This window comes from Uranotaenia lowii, chromosome 2 (genome assembly GCF_029784155.1).
Source record: "Uranotaenia lowii strain MFRU-FL chromosome 2, ASM2978415v1, whole genome shotgun sequence".
In the NCBI taxonomy this organism is placed as follows: Eukaryota; Metazoa; Arthropoda; class Insecta; order Diptera; family Culicidae; genus Uranotaenia; species Uranotaenia lowii.
In genome coordinates, this window is record NC_073692.1 from 23,185,582 (window position 1) to 23,199,664 (window position 14,083).

At 41.7% G+C, this 14,083-nt stretch overlaps 1 protein-coding gene and 1 long non-coding RNA gene across 12 annotated transcripts in view; one reads left to right on the forward strand and one right to left on the reverse strand.

Annotated features, from left to right (window-relative positions):
* The window catches only part of LOC129744023 (uncharacterized), a 724,779-nt gene that overhangs the window by 249,453 nt on the left and 461,243 nt on the right, over nt 1-14,083 (forward strand). The gene's annotated exons all lie outside the window — the stretch shown is intronic.
* On the reverse strand, nt 552-7,411 carry LOC129744027 (uncharacterized). The gene is made up of 4 exons (XR_008736783.1): nt 7,336-7,411; nt 6,944-7,219; nt 2,485-2,811; nt 552-1,406 (listed from the first exon to the last, which is right to left on the reverse strand). It is a non-coding gene; the product is annotated as an uncharacterized LOC129744027 (long non-coding RNA).

Genomic DNA, 14,083 nt, shown 5'->3' on the forward strand with positions numbered 1-14,083 from the left:
CCGACAGCTAATGCGATCACTCCACAAAGAACAACCAAACGATACGGTACTGTGTTGACTAGCACATTGTAACCAGGTGAGAAGTGATCGCTGCCCCGGAATCCATAGAACCATGGACAGGCCCTCAGGAATATAAAACCTAATCCGCTCTTGTTTTGTCCCATTGCGCCAACAGGACCCCTTTTTGTTTTACCGATTGGTTCGTTGGAGTTCGGAGGACGTGAGGCGTTAAGAAACCGGAGGCAAACCTACAGCTACACAAGGTAAGCCCCGGAAGGCCTCAGCTCAACCGGGAACGATACTTACCACATCCAGGCAGCCGTCAACGCCGTGTGGCCCGAAGGTTGCAGAACGTCCGGGAAGGAGAAGAGGAAGTTGCGCCGAAGACCGACCGAACAACATACCACGCGCCGCTGTACAGTACGGAAAGGAGAGCGGAAGCGAGGAAGGTACGGAGTCAGAAGCCCAAGGTGTCCCGATCAGCTTTAACCAAGGTAGGACTGAAAAATCCCTGATTCGTCTCGGTTGAAAGTGCGGGTGAAATAAAACCATTTTGTCGACAATACTACAATAAACGGGAAAGTTCGTTTCTACTAAGCGCAGTGTTTTCTTGTTGCAAGCTAGAACGCGGATAGCCGGCCCTGAGGCTTCTAGAGGGGGAATCTCATTGGTGCTGGGCAGGCTAACCAACCATAAGGTTATACTTGGCGCTCAACTAAAATAGATCCGCTATTTTAGTTTGTGCAGGGAAACGTTTGAAGTGTAGTAGTTATTGGTTTTTGCAGAAGTCTCTGGGAAAACATCCGAGACCTTCTGAAACGCCTTTGACAATTGTATAAAAAAGGCTACAAATTCAGGTCGACAATTTGGATTGCTTTTGGAGGGGTCTTGGTTCGTTCACAAAGTTAAGAGAACCAGCCAACTTCATTGAGAATCAAAGTAATAGTTTTTGTGGAGTTGTAAATTAAGTTGTAAATTATAATTTTTAAATTTCAAAAATTTTAAACTGTAGTAGATCATTTGTGGGAAAGGTTAGGCAATAAAACACAGTCCTGGAACTTGTTTTATTGATTTTCATATGGTGCAACATAATAAAAAAAAATAGTACTTACATTAAAGATTACGTACTAATTTTAGTTGTGTAGTTGATTGTTAAAGCTCTTGAGTTGATTTTAAATTGTTAGTCGGATTTTGAAATCGTGCACACATCCAGTTTTCTTTTTGTTTCCTGTTTCTTGTATTCGTCTTAATAATTAATCAGGATGGATATGGCTCATCTGCTACTCCAGTATTATTCGCTGAATGGTGCTCATCTGACCGTCGACGAGTTGGAACATGAGCTAATCCTTCGGGGTGAAACAATTACTGGCACCCGCAAGCAACAGGAACGCGCGTTGAGATCGTTGCTGAAAGAAGAGAAAAACAAAGAAGATATTAGTTATGATTTTGTTGGTGATTCTGTTTCAGAAGAGTTAGAGGTTTGCGTCGATAAAGTCAACAGCATCAAAGCACATCTGGATAGAAGAGGATCGAAAAAGGCACCTGAGCAAGGCTACAAAACCAGGCTCATTCATTTACTATTCCGCTTGAACAGATTGAGGAAATTTGCTCCGGATAGTAATTTGAATGAACTTGCGGCAACAGCAAATGAATGCGTACGCTCGCTCAACGTGTTTTTCTCGCTGTCCTCTCATATCCCAGAAGTACGCAGAGCTGAAATGGAAATCATCAACAGCAGTATTAATCAGCTGCGGGCTGAAGATGCGGAAGTCATCCCCGAAGTAGAAAGTGTTCCAACTCAGAGGGAAATCAATTTGCCATCCGTACCGGAACAAATTGAAATTGAGCAAGCGGGGGAGAAAAATGAGCAGATTTCGAGTAATTTGGTAGCTGTCAACGTGTCTAAATCGGAGTTCGATAAAGTTGTTCTCGAAAACAGACAGCTTTCATCGGTCGTCGAGCAGCTAGTTAAGCGCATCCAAATTCTCGAAACAAACTTAACGGCGAAAAAACAGGTTACGCAATACAGAACAGCTCTCAGTGACGGTTTCGATGATCAAAGATTAGAAAGCAGCGAGAAATCGCAAGAAGATCCTAAAAATTTCTTGGATTGGATCAAAGAAAGAAATGAGTCACTGAGTAGCGTGAGGGGCGTAGAGCTGAACAAGCCAAAAGAGCTTGAACGTCAATCGAACATATCTGAGCGTGTTAAAGACTTTGGTCCGCGCGATAATAGTAGTAGGTTGCCCATTTATAAATGGAAAATTTCCTACGATGGGCTAGATAATGGTAGGCAGTTAAATGAGTTTTTAAGAGAAGTAGAATTTAACGCGAAAGCAGGCGGGTTTTCTGAAACCGAGTTGCTCCAAAATGCCCACCACTTGTTAACACACAAGGCAAGGTCGTGGCTGATGGAGATCAACGGCAACAATCAAATGAGAAGTTGGAAGGAGTTGGTTAACGAATTAAAATTAGAGTTCTTACCCTACGACATCGATTTTGTCTACGAAAGACAAGCCAACGGTCGAAAACAAGGCCAACGTGAGAGGTTCCAGGACTTCTATTTAGAAATGGCTAAAATCTTCCGTGGGATGTCCGAGCCATGGTCTGAGCGAAGGCGTTTTGAAGTCCTTTTCCGCAATACGAGGGAAGATTGCCGTATCGCAATGCTAGCAGCCAACGTCGACTCCATCGCAAAGATGCGAGAATTCGGCAAGAAGTTCGACGCGATAAATTGGCAAGTCTATCGACGCAAGGAGGTCAGGCCAGGGTTCCGGACGGAGCACGTAGACGAAGTAAGCAGCAACATACCTGAAACAGAAGAAAAAACATATCAGTATCAAGACAAAAACAGATTTCAAAATTACTCCAATCAAGACCGGAATCGCAATACAAACAGGGAGAAGCCACAAAAATTTTGGAAAGGGAATTACAAAAATGAAGATAGAAAAAAACAAAATAAACCTACGTCCTATGAGAGATCAACCCAAAATTTTAAAGAAAACAATTTTGAAAATGACCCACAACCAGGCCCTAGCCAAACTTCTGCTCTTCAGCGCATAGTGAGCGCATACATTCCATTAAAACGGAACGTGTGCATGAACTGTCACGACGAAGGGCACAAGTTTGAGCAGTGTAGGGAAAAACTAAATGTATTTTGTCAAAATTGTGGCTTTCCAGGATTTTTAACGCGAGAATGCCCGTATTGCGCGCTAAAAAACGCGAAAAGGACTTCTCAGTGAGGCGAGAAAGTCTCAACAGCCCAGTAAGACCTCACAGAACGTGCCAAACTTCCGAAATTCTCAATAGTCTCGGCTTTTCACGAGTGGCGGGGGAAGTTGCCGAAAGTGATGAGATAGCATCAATGCTTGTCACTCTAAGCAATGACCCTAGACCGTTTGCAAAAGTCGAGATTCTTGGAATTTCTGTGACTGGTCTGCTAGACAGTGGTGCAGCGAAAACGATTCTCGGGATTGGAGGTAAAAATCTTATTGACAAATTGAAACTAAAAATAAAACCATCAACACTCTCCTTAAAAACTGCCTCGGGGCAAAACCTGCAAGTATTAGGTTCTTGTGACGTACCGATTTCGTTCAATGGCATGACAAGGATCCTTTCAGTTGTCATTGCTCCAGATCTCAATCGCCGATGCATTTACGGATACGATTTTTGGCAACTGTTTGGGATTCGTCCGACCATTGACGAATTCGTGGAAGTCATCGAAGAGCCTAATCCGGAAAACGATCTGGGTAATGAGGACGAGATCAATATGGAACAAAAATCCCGTTTAGAAGAGGTCAAAGGGTGGTTTTTGGTAGCAGAACCGGGGAATCTTAGAGCAACACACCTTATGGAACACAAAATTGAAATCAAGGAGGAATTCAAGGATGCTGATCCGGTTCGTAAGAATCCGTATCCTTGGAGCCCCGAGATACAGAAGAAAATCCATAAGGCTGTGGACAATATGGTTCTGGAGGGGATCATAGAGCCTGCAGAATCAGATTGGGCTCTTCCTGTGGTTCCTGTTACCAAAAAGAACAGTGAGGAGGTTCGTTTATGCCTGGATGCCCGAAAGCTGAACGAACGAACGAAACGAGATGCCTACCCTTTGCCTCATCAAAATAGGATTTTAAGCCATCTTGGTCCGTTCGAGTTCCTGTCAACCATCGATCTTACCCAGGCGTTTTTGCAGGTCCCGTTGGCAGAAGAGTCGAGAGACTACACATCCTTCTCAATACCTGGAAAAGGTTTGTTCAGGTTCCGGAGGCTGCCTTTCGGTCTCGTTAATTCCGCAGCATGCCTTTGCAAGCTTCTTGACCGCGTTCTGGGCCATGGAGCTTTGGAACCGTATGTTTTCGTATATTTAGACGACATAGTGGTCATCAGCCAGACATTCGACGAGCACATTGAGAGACTTGCCGATTTGGCACAACGGTTAAGGGAAGCAAACTTGTCCATTAACTTAGAAAAGTCTCGATTCTGCTGCAGAGAATTGCCCTATTTGGGCTACATCCTTTCTCGAGAAGGACTCCGGCCTAACCCGGATCGCGTTCAAGCGATCCTGGGGTTTGAGGCCCCAAACTCAGTGCGATCACTACGCCGATTCCTCGGTATGGTCAACTATTACCGGAGGTTCATCGACGGATTTAGTGAGCTCACTGGACCGTTGACCGATTTGTTGAAAAACAAACCGAAAAAGGTTCAGTGGGGTCCTGCAGCAGAATCAGCATTCCGGGCCATTAAGGAAAAGCTAATTACAGCTCCCGTAATGGCCAATCCGGACTTTAACCTTCCGTTCAGTGTCCAAACGGACGCGAGCGATGTTGCTCTTGCCGGTGTCTTAACCCAATGTCATGCAGGAGTTGAAAAAGTGATCGCTTTTCATTCCGAAAAGCTGCGAGGAGCCGAGCTCAACTACCACGCAGCGGAAAAAGAGGGATTAGCAGCTCTGCGGTGCATAGAGAAGTTTCGCTGCTACATTGAAGGATCCAGGTTCACGCTAGTGACAGACTCATCGGCACTCTCATTCATTATGAGAGCTAAATGGAAGTCCTCCTCGCGGCTGAGTAGGTGGAGCATCACCCTCCAGCAATATGACATGGAAGTAAGACACCGGAAAGGCAAAGACAATGTGGTGGCTGATGCCCTGTCTCGTTCCATAGAATCGATAGAATCGACGGAAGACGCTTGGTACTCAAACCTGTTCAAAGCTGTTGAAAACGATCCGGAGAACTACATAGATTTTCGGATCGAGGGCAACAGATTGTTCAAGTTTGTGTCTTCAAGATCAGATGTTTTGGACTATCGATTCGAATGGAAGGAGTGTGTCCCTAAATATGCTCGAAACCGTCTTATGAAGGAAGAGCACGACGAAAACATGCATATCGGTTTCGAAAAATGCCTAGGAAAAGTCAAGCAAAGGTACTACTGGCCCAGAATGTACGCAGACTTGAAAAAGTACATTGGGAGCTGCGAAGCTTGCAAAGAGAATAAGCACTCGACGTTATCAGTTACCCCGGAAATGGGAAAACAACGGATCGCCGCAAAACCCTTTCATATAATCTGCATGGACTATATACAGTCTCTACCTCGGAGCAAGCATGGCAATGCACACTTGTTAGTGGTCATGGACCTATTTTCTAAGTACTGCATGCTTGTTCCGGTGAAGAAAATAAGCAGTATTAGCCTGTGCAGCATTCTAGAAGAAAGATGGTTTAGGAAGTTCGCTGTTCCCCAATTCGTGATAACTGATAACGCATCGTCATTTCATGCCAAAGAATTCCAAGAACTGCTGAAAAGGTTCGAAGTCCAACACTGGGCAAACGCACGCCACCGGAGTCAGGCCAATCCAACGGAACGCCTGAACAGGACCATAAACGCGATGATTCGGTCATATGTGCGTGTGGATCAGAAAATCTGGGATTCGAGAGTGGGCGAGATAGAGTTCGTGTTAAACACCACTATGCACAGTTCAACTAAATTGTCACCACATCGCATAATCTTTGGGCATGAAATGATCGTTCGAGGCTCGGATCATATGTTGGAAGATCCAGAAGAAATGGATGAAGAAGAAAGAGTAGAACGAATGAAATCTATTTGCAAGAAAACCTACGACTTCGTGAGAGATAATCTCAAAAAAACCCACGAAACCACAAAAAAACAATATGACCTGAGACACAAAAGATATTCGCCCTCGTTTGATATTGGCCAAAGAGTTTTCAAACGAACTTTTAATTTGTCTTCGGCGGGTAAAGCATTTAATGCAAAACTAGGCCCTCAGTATTTGCCTTGCGTTATTATAGCGAAAAAAGGAACCAGCTCTTATGAAGTAGCTGACCTAAAAGGAAAATCGCTAGGTATATTCTCTGCGGCTGACCTCAGAACGTAAGTGCCACCAAAATAAGCGTCCAGAATGATAAAAAAATCGTTCAGTAGATCGAAGCAAAGTTAAAAAAAAAAACATCCGGTTACCGATCAACTTTCCTAAAATTTCGGGAATTCTACAAACCGACAACAAACTTGGTCGCTGAAGTCGTTTGTGATTTACATCTCACAAAAAAAAAAAAAACTTTCACTGGTGCCTAACTTGCATGCAAGTTCATGTGAACACTATCTGAACATGCAAGGCAAGTTAGACAAATCAGCTCCCAGTACAAGAAAAAAGTTATAAATATAACAACGAAAGTAGGAAGAGGGCCAAAAGGGCTAAAAATTAGGATGCAAGTTCGTCAGAACATCATCTGAACTTGCGATGCAAATTGTTGAAATTAAAGCTGCCAAAATAAAATTTAAAAAAAAAAACATCGCAGCATTTTACTCAAAAATGAACAAAGATTCATATTTTGGAACATCCCCGAAGGAAAGTTGGTCCGATTGTTTACCGTTTCCGTTATACGTCGCAGTAAATAACACAATATTTTGCGAAATAAGAATAAGAACTCACCATAAATGCTAGTCTGCCCTGAGACCACGTACTTCGAATTTCACCAACGAGAAAAATATCGACGTAGTGGCAACAAAATCAGCTGTTTCAATTTATCCTCATCCTGTGATTCCGAAAAACATCGCATGCATGCATGTGCCTGATTGAATTCAGCACAACACAAAGCCATAGTCTCCATAATTCCCATCCTGGGAGCAAGCAGAACATCGCCAACCATAAAGATCCAGCAGGCCATAAAAACATCGCACGAACGCACTCGGATGAAACCTGGTCGACCTAAAATTAAGTAAATTTTACAATACTTTTAACTTCAAATGAACATGGAAAACGTGCACAATTTTACCATGAATAAAACACCAATATCCACAAAGTACTGTAAGGCGCCTACTTACCTGAGGGTTCCACCAGATTCCGTCCGAGTTCTGCGTCATCCATCCATCCATCTTACCGACTTTTTCCACGTTGCACTAATGAAAATCCGTTTGACAGGTATCGGTTGCGTTGCTTTTTGCGCTAACCGCAACTGATCGTTTTTGTGTCATTTTAGAAAAAGTAGGTCAAAATCAGCTCCCAGTAAGAAAAATGTTATTCGTCATGTCGTTTTGTTGCGTTACGAAAGATTTTAATGCTAAGGTGGTTCAAAATTAGTTTTTAAGATTATTTATGTTTAAATTATCACTTTTTAGCATGTTTTATTTGTATTTATTATTTTAATTCGTACGCTTTAAATGTTTTACTTTGATTCTCATTGGAGGGGGTTATATGCAAATGCCGTGGGATCGCTGGAGACCGGAGTTGCAAAACGTTGATGGTCAGTAGAAGGCCATAAACCTTTAAACTGCGTGGAGTCGATATTTATTATTGATGATGATACCCTATGACCCCGACTCACGTTGCATTGCGTATTGGTCACTCATTTCGATGTGGGCGGCCTGATTTAAATCCAAAAGCATGAAGAGTTCGAGACTTGTCTATTGTAAAAAAAAGAGTACGTTGTCATTGCGCGGGCAGGAAGTGTCTGGTTCAGCAGGTACGCAACTGATTTGCTGCTTCAAATGTTGTAAACTGAAAAAATATTAGCTTGCTAATATTTTTTCTACCCGAGCCGTGCGAGAGTGTAACCAGTGCGTTGTGTGAGAAGCCCAAGGTCAGTGAGAACCATCGTAGTACATAAATGTAAATGTGCACAGGAAGCGCTGTGTGGAGTGGAGGCGGACCGTACCCTAAACCACTGACGCCATACGCAAATAATGGCTAAGGTAATGGACGGGCAATACGCTGACGAACAGATGGCGCTGATCGAACGCACAAATGGGCAGCCATAGGCGGGCTTCGAAAAAGGCGCAATGGGGCGGAATTCCAGGATGAGCCGAAAGTCCGGATCCGGGGCAATGGCCGACAGCTAATGCGATCACTCCACAAAGAACAACCAAACGATACGGTACTGTGTTCTCGTAAGTGCATACGTAGTGACTAGCACATTGTAACCAGGTGAGAAGTGATCGCTGCCCCGGAATCCATAGAACCATGGACAGGCCCTCAGGAATATAAAACCTAATCCGCTCTTGTTTTGTCCCATTGCGCCAACAGGACCCCTTTTTGTTTTACCGATTGGTTCGTTGGAGTTCGGAGGACGTGAGGCGTTAAGAAACCGGAGGCAAACCTACAGCTACACAAGGTAAGCCCCGGAAGGCCTCAGCTCAACCGGGAACGATACTTACCACATCCAGGCAGCCGTCAACGCCGTGTGGCCCGAAGGTTGCAGAACGTCCGGGAAGGAGAAGAGGAAGTTGCGCCGAAGACCGACCGAACAACATACCACGCGCCGCTGTACAGTCCGGAAAGGAGAGCGGAAGCGAGGAAGGTACGGAGTCAGAAGCCCAAGGTGTCCCGATCAGCTTTAACCAAGGTAGGACTGAAAAATCCCTGATTCGTCTCGGTTGAAAGTGCGGGTGAAATAAAACCATTTTGTCGACAATACTACAATAAACGGGAAAGTTCGTTTCTACTAAGCGCAGTGTTTTCTTGTTGCAAGCTAGAACGCGGATAGCCGGCCCTGAGGCTTCTAGAGGGGGAATCTCATTGGTGCTGGGCAGGCTAACCAACCATAAGGTTATAAACTTGATAAAAGGCGGTGTATATATGTTAGTGTTTGACTTCGAAACGAGAAAGCCGATAAGTTCAGAAACGCGGATTTGGTCTCCCATCACGGGTATAGCCTTAGTTGCAGGTCCAGATGGAAAGGATGGCCAAAGACTTCAGGTGGACTTTATGGCATAGGGCTTCTAAGTACACAGCAAAAATTATTTCCTGTAAAATTACGCAAATGTCCTGTAACAAAAAGGAGCAGGACATTTACCGTTATTTTATAGGTCGAAAACGTGACATTTAATTTTTAGTGTACAACTTTTTTACAGGACATTTGCTGTAATAATAAATGAATCTTCGTTAAGGAAAACAATTTAAAATTACAGGTTTTTCTGACTACAGGTGATTTATTTTAAAGGTTGCAGTTTTCAGTGACACGTAATAATAGTCAAAAATTTTTTCTGTGTATCTACAGTCGACCAATGGACTCATGGACCTGATTTTTTTGGGTTGTGACAAACACATCAAATATGATTTTACTAAAAATAAGATAGTTGGCATTAGAGATCTTCTATTTCTTCCATCTTAACGTCCCTTATGTTTTGAGTCAATACAGAGGATGTTACCAGATGAAGAATTATAAGATCGTTTTCATATAGGGGTCTCTCTGTTTTTCAAAAGTCACCAATGGCTGCCGGACATCAGTCCACTTATCATTTCTAGGGCTAATCTGAATGAACCCGAATGAAATCCGGGAAGTTTCAAACAATATCTGGGCATCCCAGCCAGATTAGACTTATCTTGAATTCTTTATTGGATTTATGGGCAATCCTGAAATAGCAGGAAAATCTGGAATAAACAATAATCAAAGCACTAAAGGGTGATACGGTCAAAATTTGGTCAATATCAACTTGACGTATTTCTTTCAATTTTGCATTTAAAAAACCTTAACATCCCGCATTTTGAAGGTGTGTGTGTAGAATGTGTCGTAGTCTCAATTCTGGACTAAACACCAACATCTCCCGTATGTGAAAACGCGTCACTTCGAATCGAAACTCGTTTACAAACTGACGAACCGTCATTCGCTCCAATCAAAGCCTTTTTCATTCTTCCCTTATGAGTGTTTAAGTGTATCTTTTCGCTGATTCTCCTAGCACACCACTACAGGTAATCATGCGATAGCGTTTCATTACCACAGTTTATTACAACATTAACATCACTACCCAAGTGTGCGTTATTTTGTTACGTTTGTTCATAGCAACCCATTTCCTGGATCTATCTACCACAGAATGTTGCTCCTATTTTGATTTTGGAATTCACTCTTCAGTTGTCAAAATGCCGTCCAAGGAAGAAGAGCAGCGTATCAAAATTTTGCTCGCGTATCGCGAAAATCCGAGCTACTCGCACGCAAAGCTGGCAAAATCGCTAAAAGTTGCCAAATCAACCCTTACAAATGTAATTAAAGTGTTTGGGGAACGTTTGTCAACAGCCAGGAAGTCTGAATCGGGGGGAAATCGAAAACCGGAAGCCGCTGAGACGACAAAGAGAGTTGCCGGAAGTTGCAAGCGAAACCCTAACCTCTCTCTCCGAGATGCCGCAAATAAGCTGGGTGTATCGTCTACAACCGAACGAGCCGGACTATCGACTTACAAGAAGGTAGTGACTCCAAATCGCGATGATAAACGAAAAACGACGGCCAAAGCGCGATCCCGGAGGCTGTACACGGCGATGCTGACGAAGTTTAACTGCGTGGTAATGGACGACGAAACCTACGTCAAAGCCGACTACAAGCAGCTTCCGGGATAGGAGTTTTATACGGCAAAAGGAAGGGAAAAGGTAGCAGATATTTTCAAGCACATGAAACTGTCAAAGTTCGCGAAGAAATATCTGGTTTGGGAAGCCATCTGTACCTGTGGCTTGAAAAGCAGCATTTTCATAGCTTCCGGGACTGTCAACCAAGAAATTTACGTGAAAGAGTGTTTGAATAAACGTCTGCTGCCTTTCCTGCAGAAACGCGGTTGTTCCGTACTGTTTCGGCCGGATTCGGCATCTCGCCTTTACGGTAAAAAAGCCATGGAGTGGTACGCCGCCAACAACGTGCAGGTGGTTCCCAAACACAAGAACCCTCCCAACACGTCAGAGCTCCTCCCAATTGAGAAATACTGGGCTATTGTCAAGCGAAACCTAAAGAAGACCAAAAAAACTGCTAGGGAGGCGAAGAAGGTGGACAAGGTAGCTGTACAAAATCTGATGGCAGGGGTTAAGCGTAAGGCCCGGCAATTCGAATTTGGAAAAGCGGAAGCCTAACTGAATATTTTTCCTGAATTTTATACTAATTAAAAATGAAAAAGAAATTTAATTGATTTTTTAAATAAACGGTTTCACCAATTTACACGCGTTTTCCCTTGACCAAATTTTGACCATATCACCCTTTACAGTGGAAAATACACGGAAACAACATGTTTTACTGAAACCTGAAAGTTTTTGATGATTGTGTAGCTTTTCCAACATTACTTTGCGATATTTTCATTGATTTTCACGTAAATGCTACGAGATCATTATTTAAACGCGGAATTGATGCTTGGTAAAAATCACCTACAACCTACGTGAATTTCTTATGAGTTCAACTCGATGTGACAGTAGAAGCTGTGTGAAATATTCTTTGATTTTAATTGGTCCCTCCCCTTACGTTGTTTTTATGAATAATAATAAAAATAATTTAAAAAGAAAACATATATTTGATATTATCTCATAATCAATCACTAACACTACATTAATCACCATCTCTGAATCAATCACTTGAACTTTAACCTTCTATCCATTCATATTCTTTGGGTCGTGGTGTTACACTCACTTGGAGCCTACCAAGTGTCCCTGCGGAGTCATGAATTCGGCCCAGATGACACTTTCTAGCTCTCTTTTAAATAACGGTCACCTTGCCTGTCACCTTGAAAAATGATCAACAAATTAAAAACCATCGAAACAGATTTCAAAGATACTATTTTATATTAATCTCACTAGATTCTAGTGACTAGAACGAAAACACTTGATCAGCAGCACAGAATTACAGTTGCTTAAGGCCACTCTTGGTGTTTCGGAACTTGTTAATCGTTGATTCTTTCTCCGACAGGTGGAAAAATTGATTTTTTTCTCCAGCGCTATATTCGAATTTATTTTAAACTTTTAACGTCCAAACAGACACCGCGACCTCAAAAATCTTAACTGCAGCAAACAAAACCAGCTGACTGATGCCAACTTCCCTTTCTTATAGAAATTTTTGTATGATGCGACAAAATGGATTTTGAGTCATTCGCTTAGAATTTACGTGAAATTTATGCGTCAGTTATTTGTAAGTAACTTACTACCAAGGCGTTCTTGAAACACTGCGGTTACTACAAAGCACGCGTAGAATCTATATTACGTAACCAAATATTAGTTTACATGAAAAATCTCTTGGGGCTTGTGATATAGCTCAGTTGGCAAGTCTGTTGTCTCCTGAGCCGATGTCCGCGAGTTCGAGCCCAAGAGTAAACATCGAACACAGTTGTACCGAATAGTTTTTCAATAACGATCCGCCAACTGCAACGTTGATAAAGTCGCGAATGCCATAACAATGGTAAAACGACTATAATCGAAACAAAAAAAAAATGAAAAATCTCGTAGAAAAAATTTTTGAATTGTTTTGGGTGTATATGAAAATGGATTTCTGTATTTTAGTCCGTTCGTCTGTCTGTGTGTCTGTTCCCTATTGACTCGGAAGCTGCCTAGCCGATTTACGTGAAAAATGGCAGGTGTGGATATTGGAGATCGGGGAAAGTTCCTATTATTGTTTGAGACCCCTCTTCCTCACATGAAGAGGGTCTGGCAAACATTTAATAAATGTTTGCATAACTTGAGAACCGACTATGAAAAAAATACCAAAATTGGCATGGCGAGGATTCGGGTACGAAGAATGATTCTATGAGTATTTAAGAATCCTCTCTTCTTTCAGTAAGAAGATAAGAAGTGTTAGAGTAGGCTTTACAATTTTTTACATAACTAACTAACTCAAGAACTAATCAAGCAAATGGATCAAAATTTGACATGGGAAGGTACGGAAATGTTTGAATTGATTTTTTGTACCCCAACTTCCTTCCAAGGGGGAGAAAGGAAAAGAGGAGAGGGTTCTCTTACATTTTTTGCATACTTGGAGAACTAATCGAGCAAATGGAACCAATTTGGCATGTGAGGGTATTGAGTACGAAAAATGTTTTTATGCTTTTTTAAAAACCCTACTTCTTTTTGGGATCGAGAATTGTTTCTATGCTTATTCAAGAACCCTCCAGTGGGGGCTTGAATAGGGACAAGGGGGGCTCTCATACAGTTTCTTGCATAACTCGATATCATTTGAACCAAATAAGGTCAAGTTTGTCTTAGGAAAGTGTATGGAAATAAGAACTCAAGATTTCTCCTTTCTTTTCAATGGAAGGGTAGAAAAGAGGGAGGGGTGCACCCATACTTTATTTAATAACTTGAGAAATGATGGGGAATTTTTGCATGGAAGAGATTGGCATCCGAGAAATGTTCTCTTGATAATTAAAGAGGCGAATTCACAAAATTTTATTAAAATTTTATTTTTAATGACTTGGAAACAGATAAAGAAAATTGAACTTAATTTTGCTTTGAAGAGAAATTTTATTCAAGGTAAACATTTATTGTAGAAGAGTTTAGGAACTTATGAATAAATAAATAACGAGGCTTAATTGTAGATGCAAAACAATGATTTGAAAACAAATTTTAGGTCAGGTTTTGAAAACAGAAAAGAGTACTTAAAAAAATTATTTATAATTCAAATTATAAGATAATCATAAGAGTATTTTCAAAAATAAGAATTAATCTCTTTTGTAAAATTTCCATGTATTTTAGAAGCTGCCAGCTAGTGTGTATTCTTTTGCACTACGAAAATTACAAATTGAATTATAGGTTACTGAAGATTTTAACGTTTCTTTTAACAAGAATAATAATTTTTAATAAAAAATATTATTCCAAGTTCTAGTTGAAAAAATATTTTTT